This window comes from Haemaphysalis longicornis, unplaced genomic scaffold, assembly GCF_048455015.1.
Source record: "Haemaphysalis longicornis isolate Haplotype H1 unplaced genomic scaffold, Haemaphysalis longicornis Haplotype H1 scaffold_14, whole genome shotgun sequence".
Taxonomy (NCBI): Eukaryota; Metazoa; Arthropoda; class Arachnida; order Ixodida; family Ixodidae; genus Haemaphysalis; species Haemaphysalis longicornis.
In genome coordinates this window covers 35,357,933-35,375,204 of record NW_027526245.1, presented here as the reverse complement: position 1 = coordinate 35,375,204, position 17,272 = coordinate 35,357,933, and positions in this window count along the sequence as shown.

Sequence of the window (17,272 nt, the reverse complement as noted above, 5' to 3'; positions counted from 1 at the left end):
TTTCAGCCGGAAATACTGGCTTTAAATCGTTTGGGTAGGTCTCCACCAATCTCTCCGCTTGCTGTGCAAGAGAGATCATGCTTCCATTTTCCGTCAGCAATTTTAAGAATCCGAACTTCTCGCAAAGATCAGCGTAGGCAGCCTTTCGCACTCGCAGAGCAGAGCCTAGACAGTCAAGTACTACATTATAGGTCTCTACAAGAAACTTTTTTCTACCACGCAGCGTACTATCGCTTTTCCCGTCCGGGTACTTACTCAAAGCGATGCGTTTGCTTTCATCCTGATAGCACTGACTAGAACTCAGCTTGCGTGCTCTCGCCTCGAAGGTATCAAAAAGAGGTCGCAACGAATCAACAAAGCCTTCCAGGGAGCTCAGAAGGTCTACAGCGGTTGAAATGTCTAAGCCTGGTTTCTGAAGTGCTACGCTCGTCTTGTCAAAACGCTCCAAGATTTCACACCAGAAAATCGCCATGAATGCCGTCTCCAGTTTTGCCATTTTCTTAAGGAGCGAGCACGCTTCACTCCTAGTGTCACCGTTTTCTTCCTCGTTCTTCGCGATGTGTTCAAGGCAACGCAAAATTGCACTGAAATTTTTCATAATAGCCTTGCATGATTCAGCATGTCTTGACCACCTGGTCTGAGAAAGGCTTTTTAGTACAAGGTGTTCCCCAGTGGAATCCATGCTGTCCAGAAGACATTTCCACCGCTTGGGGGAGGCAGCAAAGAACACGTACAGTCTTTGAGTGACACTGAAGAATTTGACGGCCTCAAGGCAACTGTCAACGCTACATGCGCCAACTAAGTTCAGTGAGTGACCAGCGCACGGGACGTATACTGCCAAATTGTTGATCTGTTTGATTTGTGCTTGCAGTCCTTTGTATTTGCCTGACATGTTACTCGCGTTGTCATACGCTTGCCCCCTACAGTTGCCAATTGAGATGCCGTTGGTTGTCAGTAGGGACATCACGGTATCAAAAAGGTACAAGCCAGTGTGGGATTCAATGGGAACAAACCCCAGAAAGCGTTCGTGCACTTTCGCATTTAAACAGTACCGTAAAACCACTGACAGCTGATCAACGTGAGTAAGGTCTGGAGTCGAATCAACAATTAGAGAGAAGTACTTTGCCCTTTTTACTTCGTCAGTGAGCCTGTCCTTGACAGCCTTGGCCATGAGCTCGACGAATTCGTCACAAATTGTTTTTGACAAGTAAGATGGGTGGCCTTTCCCCTTGTTCCCATAGCGTTTGATGTGCTCCTCTAGGAAGGGATCAAACTGGGCAATGGCTTCAAGTACTCCCATATAATTGCCATTTCTCGGGGAGCCAAAAACCTCCTCGCTGCCCCTAAACGCCAGGCCACGCTCAGATAGAAGCTTGATCACTACGACTACGCGCTTCATCACCTCTGTCCAGTAAGCGGTCTGAGTGACCAGGTGTTTAACCAGCTCCTTGTCAATTGTGCTGCTCGAGTTAGAGCGGGTTAGCCATGCTGCCACGCAGTTCCGGTGTTCGACACTGTTTTCATGCGCGGAAACCTTTTCTTCTCCTCTTTTCCAATCAGAAAATCCGTGCGTGGTGAAAGAACTCGGGTTGCTCGAAAAGAGTTTACACATGAAACAGTAAGCACAGCCTTTGGACTTCGAATAAATTAACCAATGTCGCTCGTATGCCTCCCCATTGACATCCTTTCTCGCGAAAAGATGAGGTGACATATAGCGTTTCTGAGTTTTGTATTGTCTTTCGGAAGACGGAAAACTTTCTGCCCGATTTTGAAAATACAACGGCCCCTTCTCAATGCATTCGCCCCGAAAATTATTAGTAATAATGTCCGGCCACTTAGCTGGGTCACTTTGCAGAATCTCGGGGCCTACCTCTTGCTGCTGTGGGTCCTGTAGTTTGTCGCCACAAGACGCCAGCTGATCCGTCCTGTCGAGGCACGCGGGAAGATGATCCGCAGTCGAGCTACCGTGAAAAAAGTCAGCGGGGTCTTTGAGCGTCGTTTGCTGGAGCTCGTCATCAGCGGGCTGATTGGAGAGGTGTGGCGCCAGTTGATCAGAAGCAGTAGAAATCGGGTGGGGCAGAACGCACACGTGGAACTCCATGGCAGGGGTTGCACCGAGTGGCATGGATGTTGCTTGCGTAGGGACAGGACAGGGCTTGCTTGACGTCGGTTGCTCACAGGTAGAAACGGAGGAGGTTGCCGTCCTTTGCGCAGAACCCGGTGAACCAAGGGGAGTGAAGTCTTGCTGCTCACCGGGGAATCGTTGTGATGGAGTCGATAAGTCCTCCACAGAAGCACTCCCGGTACACTCAGGATTTTGAAACGAACTCGTACTGGAGCAATGACACGACCTCACGGAAGCTGCACTCAACAGATATTTCGTCATCTTTGGCAGCTTCTTTTCACGCTCTTCTCTTTCCAACTTTGCCTTTCGTTTGGACGCACCACTTTGATGCTTTCGAGTGGACATCTTCTCTTTTAGCTATTTCCTTTCGTTCACCAAGCTGGTGAAATGAGACTTGGATCGTGCGCCAACGCTAGGCCAAGGAAAACTCGTTGCTTCTATCTGTTGGCATCTTAACGAGACGACAGCGGCGAGGTCATTTATGTTACACCAGAAGTAACGCTATTTCCACTGACTTTACATACTATGTACATGACGTTACAAACACTTTGCAACATAAAAAAGCAATACTGTCCTGTCCAATCGTTATGCGAGGTTTTCCCTCTTCCCTAAAGTCCGATTGGTTGATTTCAAGATGTCCAGCCCCGGTCCAAATGCACCATTCACCTTCTGCGCACCCGTCTCTCCCATAGTGTCCGTTGGTCTGCTTTAACCACGCCTTTCACTACGTGCCTTCTCTCACGTAAGTCCCAGGGTTCGCGATGCCTGGCGCCAACCTGTCGGGGGAATGCGACGCAGGGTCTAAGCTCGCGCCGTCAAAGGGATCCGGCCTTGAAACGAATGGCTTGCCAATAAATAACGCAGCCGTCGCTGCCTTTAAATTGTTTCTCGGTATGAGCAGGGTGTCTATTCATGCCATGTTACTGGTGCCCCAGAGCCGGGGCTCGGGCAGTCCACTGGCGATGTCTATCGTACGTATCGTTCCTGCTTTGTTCCTCTTGCAGGCCGCCTTTTTCGGGATTTCGGGCACAACTGACGCGCCGCCTCGACTCTGGGCTTCTCGAATTTCGAGCAGCGGCGCAGCCGGCGCAAACAACCGTCAGATTTACACAGTCAACGCATCGGAAGCGCACCACTCACAGTGGCTGGCCGCCCGATGGATTCGGTAACGCTGGTCGGCCACCCGCTGCGACTTTAACGGCTTCGCGGCGCCGCGTTATCTTCAGCGCGTCTAGGTTTGTCCAGCCTGGTGAACGGTGTTCCTTCCCTACGACGGACGTTTCAAGTCAAGGCGAATGCGGCTTGCCGATGGCAGCTCAACGCATTGCAGCTGGCGGTGAAACAGAAAACAGACGCCGAGAAAGCAAGCATCCTCTGGAACGATGTACACAGGGTGGGCCGACCCAGCTCGCTGCTTTGGCACTGATAGAGCCCATCCCTTCAGAGGAGCGCTGCGTAATTGGAAGCTACAACAGGAACGTGTGTGCCTCCTATGCTCCGACTCTCGCACGGCGTGATGACAACTGACGAAAGACACGCAGAAGCTGAATTCTGCGAACACTGAGAAGCAGCAGCCGAACACTGCTGCAAATCTTGCTTGCTTAGTTCGGCCCATTGAATTGTCAACTCGGCTGGCTGCGAGTTCGGACTCCACTTCCTGGGAGGCTGAGCCGTTCCCTTCCGCCGTCTACGAAGAAGAGACACACGAAACGGGAGACCCAAGCCCGCGCGCAGCGGCTAACCCATGTTTTTTTTCTTTTTTAATAGCGGACGCCCCGAGACCGAACGATCCCCGCAGGGTTCGAAACAAACTAACAACACGAGACACATGGCGCTTTTGGCAACCTGAACCCCCTCGCTCGGAAACAAGGGGCCGCGTCGAAACTTCGGCGGACAAGCCGCCGCGACCGCCCGCTGCTTTCTTGGGGTTGGCCGAGCGAAGTGGGGCCCCCTTTCCTCGTTCTGCTTTTCTCCCTGTGACGCGTGTCGCTCGAAGTTTCATTATCTGAGGTTCCGTACATTAGGCCAGTTAATGTGGCCCCCTTCCCCTGCCCTTGGAGACGAGGCCCTGGGCTGCAGCCTCCTTAGCCCCCCCCCCCCTTAATCCAGCACTGTCCTCCTTACACCCACAGCTCCGCGATACTACACTATATAAAAAAGAAATAGTTAGCGGCACCCGGTTTCGATCCCACGACTCTCTGGCCGCAACGGGAGGTACGCGGTGCTCTTCCCACTACGCTACCAATCCGGGATAGGAGCAAGTGCTACGAACGCGCCTTATGTCCTTGACTCACTTGCGCCTTATGTCCTTGACTTATTAACCAGTTAGGACCAAAGAGCAAGGGAAAGCTACTGCAAGCCATCAGAACAAGGATAGAAGAAAAGGCAATACCAGCCGCGTGGCAAATGAGCAGGATGAACTTAGTGTACAAGGGCAAAGGAGTCAGGACAAACCCAAGCTCGTATAGGCCAGTAACCGTCACGTCAGTGCTGTACAGGTTAGCAATGCAGGCAGTGAAGTTCGAACTAGAGCAGTGGGTGGAAGAAAATAGGATATTAGGGGAGCTTCAAAATGGGTTTCGAAAGGAGAGAAGACTAGACGACAACTTATTCGTGGTAAGCCAATCATAGAGGTGGCGAAAATGCAAAACCGACCTTTGTGGTTAGCCTTTCTGGACATTAAAGCGGCTTATGATAATGTAGACAGGGAGCGGCTTTGGAGTATCCTGGAGGACGAGGGAGTTGGGGCAGAATTCATTAGCTTACTCAGGGAGCTATACCGGGAGAACCAAGTGCAAATAGTGTGGGAGGGGGTAACATACAATAGGCCTGTATACACCTACAAGGGTCTGAAACAAGGATGTCCTCTCTCTCCGCTGCTGTTCATGATCTACATGACGGGGTTAGAAAGGAAGCTAGAAGTCAGCACGATGGGGTTCGACTTATCCTACATGAAAAACGGGCAGGTGGTGGAACAACGGGTTCCGGGACTAATGTATGCAGACGACATATTGTTGATGGCGGACAACCGGATAAGTATGCAGGGCTTGATGGATATATGCGGTGAAGAAGCGACGCACCTAGGGCTATCCTTTAGCAGAGAAAAATCGGGGATCATGGTCTTTAATGACGGCGAGGAGCACAAAACAGTACCAGTGCAGCAAGTAGAAATACCATTGGTGAAAGAGTATAAATATTTAGGAGTATGGCTGAACAACAGCGAAGATTACACGCAGGCGCATGAGGCCCACCTTAAGACGAAAGGAAGACGGAACGCGGCTATAATGAAGCATAGAGCCCTCTGGGGATACAGCAAATACGAGGTGGTAAGGGGAGTCGGGAAAGGGGTCATGGTACCAGGATTAACTTTCGCTAATTCGGTTCTGTGCATGAAATCAGAGACCCAAGCGGGCCTGGAAGTAAATCAGAGGGCGGTAGGCAGATTGGCCCTAGGGGCCCACAGTAAAACTACAAATGAAGCGGTACAAGGGGATATGGGCTGGTCGTCTTTCGAGGCGAGGGAGGCGCAGATCAAGATAAAGTTTGAGGAGCGACTTCGTGACATGGAGGACGAAAAATGGGCCGCGAGGGTGTTTAAGTACCTGTATTTGAGGAGCGTGGACACCCGGTGGAGACGGAGGACCAGACAGCTGACCAAGCGGTACGGAAAGTCGGTAGGGGAAAGCGGGGTTTACACAACAGTTAAAAAGCAGGTAAAGGCAGCAGAGACGACGAAGTGGGCAGAGAGAATGGAAGCGAAAAAAACCCTGGAGACTTATAGGACAGAGAAGCGGGAAATTAAGAAGGAGGGATTCTATGGCAATACGAGAGGCAGTGCGTTGCTGTTCGAGGCACGGGCAGGGTGCCTGAGAACCCGGGCATACACGGGTAGCTACAGGCAGCAGGATGAAACGTGTACATGTTGCGGCAGTGATCGGGAAACTATAGAACATATTGTCAGGAGCTGCACAGAGATACGGCCACCGTGGGGTGAGGGGGAAACGACGCTGGCAGAGGCTTTGGGATTTGGGGCGAGGGGGAACCTCAACTTCAAGGCCATAGAGGTGACGAAGAGGCGACTGGAGTGGTGGTGGAGGAAAAGCAGGGAAGGGATGGGTACGCAGGTTGAGTAATCATGCGGACCAGAATTTAGAACAGCGAGGGGAGAAAAAAGGGGGGTGGGGGCGAGGAGTTTAAAACAGAAAAGAGGGAGAAATGGGAGGGAGGAAGCAAATCTATAGGTTAACCTGGGAGTAGGGCATGTAAACGTAATAAAACAGGCAAGTCGTTTGCTGACAACCGACGCCCCGATTCAAAGGGAAAGCCAGTAATCATCATCATCATCATCATCATCATCATCATCATTCAAACTACGTCAAGAAGCTACTGATACAACGAAGGCACGCGAAGCTGAACGTCAACGGAAACGACGAACTGAAAACTTTAGAGGGAGATGCTGAATTTCCCGTGGGAAAGCTGTGGCGGGAAGCGCCACGCGCCTTGCAGCTCAACCAGCCCCGTCCGCAGCGCCTCTGATGCTGATTGTGGCAGGATGCCCCTAGGGATTGGCAAACCAAAGAATCCATCACGAGATAGGTTTGCGTTCAACCACCGTCGTCATCTTCCCGTAGGGGAACCGCCGAAGAAGAAGAAGAAGAACGAGAAGACAAAGCTGCGAAGAGGAGGGCATGTACATTGCTCTCAGCCGGTGCACCAATGTCAACAACCTTTACCTCACCAAAGCTGACGGGGACTACCGATTCTACCACAGAGACAACATCGACAAGAACATGATGGACGAGCTTCGGCGCCTCGAGCACCACCGCCTACTCACCGTAACACAACAGCACTTGCTTGCCTTTGCAACCGGTGTGGACCCGGACGCGGAATTCCCTCTGGCGCTAGTAAAAACCAGATCACTCAACATAACGGCAACACAATGGAACCACACGGAACCGCCACGATGCTACGCATCCTCATCAGGGTTCCCCGCAGGAAGATGGTGTAATTTTTTTAAATACTAATAATTTACCCACATTCCTACAAGTCGTAATATGACGTCGTAATCTCGAAGCAGCAGGAAGTTGAACTCTCATTAACCTCCCGACACCCTTGACCGCGCTATTCGTTTAAGATACTGTGAGCGACGCTTGTTTGCGCCCCACGGGGGCGCTCAAGGCTTTACTAGCCCTCCTACCGGGGCCCAGACGTCTTCCCAAAGTTGAGACATCTCGACTTCTTCGGTCACCCCGGCTTGTGCTCCGTGACTTCCGTGATTGAATGAAGAGTTCCTGTCGAGAAATAAGACCGAGAAAGGAGCTTTTTTTTTCTGGCCTGCACATGACTCCTATATCTCCCCCTTCATTCATATCGACGTATAGTGAAACTTCGTTAATTCGAACTCGAAGGAGACTATACAATGCTTGGAATTTAAGCGGAGTTCGAATTATGGGGCAGGCGCTAGAATGATTGGACATCGCGCCACACTGCGCGGGCAGAACCCAAAGAAGCCACCCTCTGGGCTCATTGTCGCGAATTATGCGCTACCATACGCTTGTTGGGCACGCCACGTGATCGCAAACCATGGAGGAAAGAATACTCAGGAGAGGCCCCTAGCATCTTGACGCATTGCGAAAAGTGTGGAGGAAGTGACGTCATTTTTGTTGAGCCCACAGACAGCGTTGCCTAGTTTTGTACGGCTGCGGGGCGAAATCTGGCCAAATGCCACGGACAATTTTTTACGGCGCTTTGACTCTAGCTGGCTCGCTAGGCTTGTAACACAACGCAGTCGCTACGGCAAACGTTTTAAGATTAGGTCAGTTTGAAAACTTCGTCGTTGGAGGCAGCCCCAATTCGTATCACGGCCGCAGCGGCGCTGGCGTCACCGCAAGATCAGCGTAACGAGCAGCCGCCGCCGCCGGCTGCTGCCAGCAAAACTCTCCCCGCTCAGCGTTGGCGAGAGCCACAGTCGGTGCTTTGCTTGCTGTGCGTTTCTTCATTGTGAAGCGAAGCTAAATTCTTCGCAGCTGAGACGTAGCGCACACCGCCGTGCTGTAGAGGCCCAAACACTGCTCCCATCGTCTGCGTTCACTTTCGCGAGCCGCCCGTACGGCGAAGCTTATCAAACCGGAAACAGCAGAGGAGAATGGAGAAGAGCGCTGGGCTCAGTGGGCTCATCGACATGGCGGGTGCGACTTCACAAATGTGACGTGAGAGCCTCTCCTAACGACCAACCCGGAACAGTGACCGCCGCACAACGAAAACCTGCAACGGCATTCCCCTCAGCACTCAGGCCGGCGGCGCGGCGCTAGCTGCGGAAGCGAAATAAGAGGTCTGTCGCAGCAGCGTAGGGCGCGCGCCATGCTGTTGTTTGTCTGTTTCATTCGTTTGCATCTGAAGTAAATTTGATTTGGTTGGGGTTTGCAACACATTGTAATTACTCTGGGCCGGCTTCTTCGGCGAGGAGCGATGGAAACCTCCTCGGGTGCGTGCGTGCGTGCGTGTGTGTGCGTGTGTGTGCGTGTGTGTGTGTGTGTGTGTGTGTGTGTGTGTGTTTGTGTGTGTGTGTTTGCACGAATCAGAATGGCAAATGAGGGGCTCGTTGAATGAAAACAGAAATAAGGGTATGGCCATTCCCGGCTGTGTTATCTGTGTTCAAAGGGGAGCGTTTGTTACAATCCTTTTTGTATGCCGTGCAAGCTATTTTATTTGATAGAAAGAGTCGGCACTAGCCTAGAATGTTCTTCATTGATCACCAGTATTCTCAACCTAAACAAACAGTTCCAGAATGAATTGAAAGGAAAAATAAATGCTCACATGGCAAATGCCACGGCATTCGGTTCGCCAACAGTTGCCTGTGCACGTCACTTTGTTGACTGCTCCTTCACTGCTTGTAGGTTCTTTGAGTTGTTAGCGGAGCACAAGTTTGCTCCAATAAACTTTGTTTTTTGAAGAAACATGTACTATCTTAGGCTACATGACAATATTCATGCAGCACTGCGTGCAGTACGGCAAGGTGGCTATAATCAAAGTTAAATCTGAAGCAATTGCCATCAGTTTCTGTTGGCACTTCGGGCTTGTGCAAGCTAAGACAATGTCTCAGTGATTGTTCAATCATCCGATAAAGCTCTTGTATGAAAGCTGTTTTGTGGGACCCTGAATTTACTAATATTTCACCGCATATTTCTCTCTTTCTGGACCATCAATGTTGAGATCCAATAATTTTGCTTAGCAGTAATTGCTTTTTGCATGTAGTTTTATGAGCCTGAAATGACAATGGTAGTTTGAATGTTTAGTGATAACAGATATCAATAAACTAGCTTTGAAATAGTGGGGAGTATTCATTGATATGTCGCGTTTAAATTGAAAAGGTTTGTGCTTTGACCTCGGAAAGTTTTATTTCTAACTACGGTTTTAGAAAGCTTGTGTTAAATTAGCTTGGTCGACGCTAGTGAAATAAAAATGCCCCTAAATGTTAGCTACATAGGAGTAGTCTTTCTTCAATGAGTAGTGGCTTTACATACCTTGTATTGAATTATTCATAATACGGTCTTGTATAATGAAAATTTCTGGTCTTGGAGCCACAATTGCGGTCTGCAAGCCACAAGCCCATTTTGGGACAGTACAAAACTTTGTCATTTAGGGTGCACAACGGTATAAGTGACTAAAGCCAGGTAATTGAGTTTGCATAGCAACTTGAGCGTACCTGTTGCAGGTGAAATTTAGAACAGAATTGTTTTGGCTTGGGCGTGAGAGATGTAAACTTGCCTTATATTGTCACAAATCTTAAAATTTATTGCTTCCGCCTGGTGCACTAATAACTACTGAGTCAGCTGCAGTTTTGCTTGTTTACCTGTTGCTTGCAGTAAGGAAGACAAATCACTTGTACAAATCTTAGAGTGTAGAAAAAAAAAAACTATCAGCACTTGAAGCCTGCTGCAAAGAAAAAGGTGAGACATAGGCGAAAGTCGACAATAAGCTGTTTTGGAATATCATTTTGTTATCCCAGTGGGAATAGAGTGGCTACTGAGAGGTGGTTTTAAAGGGGGAGAAGACCAATGACTAGATGGGGGTGAAAAATATTTTGGTCGCAGAGAACAGACTCCGACAATGCAGAATAGGAGCAGTTGAAACTCGTTGAAAGAGGCCATCATTCTGCGATGGACGTAAAGTGGGCTAATGACGACGATGGTGAGGTGTGAAAGCACTCACACTATGAATGGGCTGTTTTCATACAAAGAATGTAAGGTGCCTGGTGAGGGTGTAAACTTGCATTAAATGTGATACTGGCCTTCCTCGATTATCAGATCCAAACTGGATCCCCGTGGACTCTCTGAGATGCTGTTCAGTATGCTACCTGTATTCCTATGGGGTTCCCTGCCCAAAGAGTGCCAGCAGACGATCGTACATATAAATTGAGGAGGCCCAGAATTGGCGAAGCTGGTGCTGTCAAATGTTGTAGAATGTAATGCGTATCAGGAGATGGTAGTTTATTCTACGTATAAGACGCAGTAATATTCCCAGCTGGGGTAGACCGCTCTCAACGTGGAAAATTAGGTGTGAGGGAGTAAACAAGAACGAGTATTCGCTGTGATAGTATTTACAACTTACAACATTAGTGAACCGCTTCACAACTAGAGATGTGCTAATATCAAAGTTACGACTGCTAATAAAATACAAATATTAAATACTAACTGCGAATCAAATATTTTCAACCACACATACCTTTGATTTGTATGTATAGAGCTAAATCAAGGCTAAAAAATATCTTGGGCAGTCGGGCCTTAACTCATTTGAGTATCGGCTTGAATGGTACGACTACAAGATAGCAACGCAGTGAAACAAAAATCTGGCATGCATTGCAATGAAGAGACGCGGGTTTGTTCCACAACCGGCTGTGAATACAGGCTGCAGTCCCTCCAGTCATTGGAAAAGGGTCCCTTGTTATGCATGCTAGTGGCTGGTATTACACGACTGCGAGCCAACGAGTAATTCTTGATTCTTCAATTCTCCTACCACATCAACAGTGAAATTCTGCGTATAAATTTTACCCAACTACCGTTGCACCTCCGCAAAAATCCACCAGCGTTAGCATGCTCATGTTTTGTGCAGTGCTAACCATGTTCGGCTTTTTTGCTCAGCTTCAACGTCGCGCAAACAAGCCAACCCACGGGGGCACGGCGTGCAGTGAAGCTTTAATGTTTGTATGTCGTGCAGCAGATTCAACTTTAACAGCTCTAATATTTGTCTATCTTTGTGGAAAGTATACCCAAGATGATCACGCATTCGGGATATGCGGTAAGGAAACAGAAACTATTCAGAACATTTTGTTGGAATGTAATTGCATCTATCTAAATCCAAAAAATAAAATATTCGCCTTCCCGGAGCCCTGGAGTTCTACACACAGAAGGAAAAAAGAAAGGAAGGAACAGTATGCAGGGAGATTTAGCAGGGAAAAGTCTGGTTAATTACCCTACACCGCCAAATTGCACGTAATAAATGCTCAGCGCGCGTTCAGTTCCCGTTGGCTAGCGAGGAGGAGGAGGAACAATTTTATTGAGCATGTTTAAGCGCTAGATGGGGTGGTTCCCTCTTCTCGTGTACCATATGCTTCCAGTGCCTCCTGGCCCCTGGTGATCAGTGCTTGCTGGTCTTCCAAGGCGGGGCTGGACAGCAAGATCTCCCATCGCTCGATAAGGGCATTATTGGGTATGGGGAGGAGCGGGGGGAACGTTTTCGAGAAATTGCACTCTCCTATGACATGTCGGTGTGCCAGGTTGTTTGCAAAAGTTGCATTCCTTTTTGTGTCTCTCTGGGTACATTTTGTTCTGGAGGTATGGATGCGGGAAGGATCCGGCTTGGATCTGTCTATAAATGGCTTGCTGGGTTCTACTAAAGGAGCGGTGTGGTTCGGGGAAGCGTTTTCTGCCGTCCCTGTAATGAGTTAAGATATCTTTGTAGCTCGTGATGGGTTGTTGCTCTGACCCCTCAGCCCGGAGGTTGATTTCTCGGGCCTGTTGGTGGGCAAATTCATTGCCCTCCACCGCTGAGTGTGCCGGTACCCATACTAGCTCTGTCTTATGGTTTGGAGGCGTTTTCTTTTTGAGGATTCTCAGCGCCGCTAGAGACACCCATCCTTTCCTGAAGTTTCTGTAAGCCTTCTGGGAGTCCGTGATTATCTTCTTTGTGCCAGGTTGAGTTAGGGCAATGGCTATCGCTGCTTCTTCGGCCTCCTCGGGGGAGGGTGACGCAATGGATGCACACGTGACTAGTTTGCTTAGTTTCGTGACGGCGATCGTTGCTTTCGTTGAAAACTTGGGCAGCGAGGCGTCCGTATACAAGATCCCGTCTTCTTGTTCCAGAGTTTTGGCTAGGGCTTTCGCTCTGGCCCCTCTTCGTCCCTCGTTGCGGTCCGGTTTCATATTCCGGGGTAGTGGTTTGGTTTCAATTACTTCGGCCCAGTTCTTGGGTATGGGGCCCTTCACTTGGTGACAAGCTTCCTGCCATCCTATCTTGGCTAGGACGGCTCTTCCCGCTTTGCTTTGACTGAGCCTGACTCTTTGATTGGACAGATGGGCTTCCACCAGTTCACTTATTGTGTTGTGCTTACCCATTCCCAGGAGCTTCTCGGTGGATGAGTGGACTGGGATGCCCAAGGCCAGTTTTGTGGCTTTCCTGATGATTGCGTCAAGCTGTTCCCTGTTACTCTTTAGTAGTTGGAGATATGGGGCTGAGTATATACTATCCTTGATGTCACGAAGGCTTGAACTAGCTTGAGGGCATCAACTTCTTTCAGTCCCCTTCTGTTTGATACTCTTCTGATCATGTTCATGATCTGCTCTGATGTGGTCTTGAGTCTGCGTATCGCTGCTCCGGCCTTGCCATTTTCTTGTATGAGCAGGCCTAGGATTCTGACTTGGGGTGTCGGGTTGATATTGGTGTTGTCTATGACGATTCTTATCTCTTTCTTTTCATCCTTTTTCTGTCTTGGCTTTATTATCACTAACTCGGATTTCTGCGGTGAGCAGCTTAGGCCGCATGATCTTGCAAATTCGTGGACCGTTTCTGCTGCTTTTTGGAGAGTCTCCTCTATCCAGCCGTCCGATCCCGCCTTCGATGTCCAGATGGTGATATCATCTGCGTACAGTGCATGGTCTATCCCTTCTATGTTCTCCAGCATGGCCGGAAGGGGGAGAAGGGCCAGGTTAAAAAGCATGGGAGAGAGGACTGACCCTTGCGGGGTGCCCCTGTCTCCTAACGCTAGCGGCTGAGACTTCTCCTCTCCGATTTTGATGATTGCCGTGAGAGAAATCCTTGATATACCTATAGGTCCTTTCTCCGCATCCCGTTTTGCGTAGGTTGCGAAGTATGCTCTCGTGGGTGACATTGTCAAATGTCCCTTTCAAATCGAGTGCTAGTATCGCTCTGGGCGTCTGACTTTTTGCTTTCTTGATGACCAGTTCGCTTAGTTGTATGATAACATCCTGGGTGCTCAGGTGCTCTCGAAACCCGTACATGGTTGTTGGCATCTGGTCGGTGATGTCCAGATGTCTCTGAAGTCTTTTGAGGACCATGCGTTCTACCACCTTCCCCACGCATGATGTGAGGGAAATGGGTCTCATGTTGTTTATGTGCGGCGTCTTCCCTGGTTTTGGTAGGAACCTGATCTCCGCCTCTTTCCATTCCTTGGGTAGCGTTCCTGTCTCCCAGGAACTGTTTATGTGTCCTAGGAGCTCGAGACGTCTTTTGATGCTGAGGTTATTGAGCATCTTGTAGGTTATGGTGTCTATGCCCGGTGCGCTGCCATGGTTGCTTTCGTCGATTGCCGCTGTCAGCTCTTGATCGGTGAAAGGTTCGTCCAAGTCAGCGTTACTCGTTCCTTCGTATTCGGGAAGTGGCGTGGCGTTCTTTTCCGTTTTTAGGTATTTTGTCTTAAGATCTTTGATTAGCTGCTCGCTGCCACCCTTGTAGTTGTTCAACGTACGCGTAAGGCTGCGGTTGCTTGCGCTCTTGCCATTTAGGGGGTCTATCAGGTGTCTGAGGAGGTTCCACGTTTTTCTTGTCGACAGAGTGCCTTGCAGTCCGTCGCACAGCTGCATCCAGTTTTCTCTGCACAGCTGGGTTGCGTATTCCGCAGCCTGCCTGTTACGTTCGTGTATGCGTTTCTGCAACTTCTTGTTGTGTTTTTGCCTTTTCCATCTTCTGGTTAACCCGTGCCTAGCCTCCCATATATGGACTAGTTTGCTGTCCACGTACGGGGTTTGCACTGTGGTAGCTATATTTTGCGTGTACTTGTCTGCCCACTCCAAATGTTTTTTGGCCCACTCCTGGTAGGACCTGGACTCCGTTTCCCCTTGTTCTTCTTCTTCGGTTTCCATTCTCTTCCTGAGGCGATCCCAGTCCGTGATTCTTGCCTGTCCTAGTTTCGCTTTGAAATTGGGTCCTCTTATTGTCAGGCATATAATATCGTGGTCCGATCCTAGATTCGTTCCCTTGTTTCGCCAGGTTAAGTCGAGATCCCCCCTCAACAGGGACAGGTCCGGGGTGGTGTCCCTTGACGTGCTCGTACCCATTCTGGTGGGGGTGTCCGGCTCGTTTATTATGACCAGGTTGTGTTGCTCTATTACGTTAGCTAGTTGTCTGCCCCTTTTTGATTGGAATTTGTATCCCCATTGTGTGTGTGGAGCGTTGAAGTCCCCCAGCATTAGTATCGGTCTTGTATTTGCTTCCTTGATGCAGTCCAGAAGGGTGCCATCGAAGTCGGGATCTTTTCTCGATGGCCGGCAGTAGGCATTGAGTACGAAAATATTCTTCTCGTTGCCTATGCTCCTATTATGGATCTCGATCAGCACGTGCTCGTATCCGCGTTGGGCGGTTACGTGTTGTGTTGCGGCTATGTTACTGCGGACTAGGATGGCCGTGCTCTTTTCGCTCGGGTCCGTGTAGGTAATGTACCCCGCGAGCTTGGGTCTGTCGTTGGTTTCTTGTAGCGCTATGACGTTCGGTTTCTGTTCTAGATTTTTGATGTGTAGGCTGAGCTCCCCTAATTTGTTTTTTATCCCTCTGCAATTCCATTGGTAAATTATCGTCGTGCTATTCTGGTCGTGTTTACTCTTCTTCATCTTGGCTGTGTTCTTCGTTCGCGAGATTATTCCCTAGGTGTGGCCTGCTGTGTAGCGTATCCTTGAGCGATTTCTTCTTGACTAAGGTTGCATGCTTGATCTTTGCGTCGAAGGCCGTCATCCTGGCCGACATTTGATTATACTTGGCCTCGAGGTTGTCAAGCCTCGTCGTACATTCCCCATCTGTTCGGTGAGCCCTCCCACCTGATTGGCTATTTGGGATACATGGCCGTTGGTTTGGGTTAACTGGTTAGTGATTTGTGATAGCATGTCCATGACCGTTTTCATCGTGGGTTCTGTTTGCGGTAGCCTCGGCGGGCTTGGTTCCGTTCTTTCGGCTTCCATGGCCACCACCGGCGGCGATTCCGGATGGGTGTCTTTTTTAGCTATTTTGCGTTTAGCGCTGTCCTCGGTGTTCCCTGATTTATCTAATGCCTCCATGCGTTCTATTAGCGCTTTAATCTGCTGATTTTGCATCTGAATCTGTTGGTTCTGCTTCGCTATCAGCTTTTTGAGTTCTGAGCACTCCTTACAGTCGTTACGGGGAGGGGGAGGGGTGAGTGGGGGGAAGTCTTTGTCGTTACTAAGAGCGACGGGAAACTTGTCTGCCCAACCCACCTGTTTATTGGCGATCCGCTTCGGCGTTCCGCTCCTGGTCTTTGACCTCGAACGTGACTCGCGCCTGCGAGTCTTGGCTGCGACACCCGGCGATGACGCTCTCGAACCCGGTCCCGATGCGCAGCTCTCGCTCCTACACCTGCCTCCCCGGGAGAGAGAGCGGCGGCTCCTGTGCCCTTGGGGAGGAGGCGACGCAGCTGTTTCCTCTCGGTGCGGTGGAGAACCTTCCGCCGTCTCGTCGTTGGCGGCTCTCTGCCGCTCCCATCTCCGCCTCCGCACCACGTACGGAGTCTTGTATCGAGCCTTGCACGTCTTGTCTGCAGTGAGGTGTCCGCCTCCGCAGAGGCTGCACTTGGGTACACACTTGTGGATGTCGTTGGGGTTCTGGACGCCGCAGCCGCGGCAGATCCGGTTCGACGGATTTGGGCATATGTCCATTCGGTGGCCGAGTCGGCCGCACTGGAAACAATTGTCTATCTGCTTTCGGTAGAGTGAGCACTCGACGAGCAGGTTGCCGTACTTGACGTAGTTTGGCACCTTGGGTCAGTTGAACGCGATCACCACCGACATCGTCTTGCCTATACGGTTGGCTTGCAGGGCCGTCGGGTTGTACTCGTGGACTATATAGTCGTTGATTTCTTGGGCCGTGTCCGTGAGGGGCACTCCTCGGATGACCCCCTTCACCGTGCCGTGGGGGGCCGATTCGTACGCGCTGACTTCATGTTCGGCGCCGTAGACAATGAGTCGAGCGACCGCCGCGAAGCAGTCGGCGTTTTCTCTTCTTGGAGTACTAACGATGACTATGTTCTGCTGCTTGTTTGGGCATATCACGTCTTTCCTTGCTTCCTCTCCGCCGATGTTCGCGGCGGCGGCGATGGCTCGGCTGATCTCGAAGCGGGAGACCTCGCTGACGTCGAGACCCCCTCTCGGCCTCATGACGATCTTGATGTCGTCCTTGGGTAACTCGGGCATTCGCGCTGCCTTGAGTAGCTTGCTCTTGAAGCTAGCCGGCCGGCGACCTGCATCCGTGGGCTTCGCTGGCTGGGCGGTAGTCCTTAGGCTTAGCTCCCGCTGCTGCGCTTGGGTCTTCTTCTCGCCTGCGACTCGCCATCCCAGGGCTGTAGTCACTTGCTCGGGTTGAATTTCCACTCCCTCCACTTCTACTCGCATAGCGGCGGCCATGTTGCAATGAGGCTTGGGTAAAAAGTCCGGTCCTAGGGGTCCGCGGCGGCGACGACCTCGGCGTTCGGCCTAGGGGCCGGCGGAGCACGCCTAGGCTTACCGACGACTTCGGCCAGTAGGCCTAGCAGCCGTTAGGCTTAGCTCCAGGTGACTCGGGCGATCACAAAAACGTCCGCAGAATTCGGAAAAATGGTCCCCTACCTCAAAATAGGGTATGCACGTATTC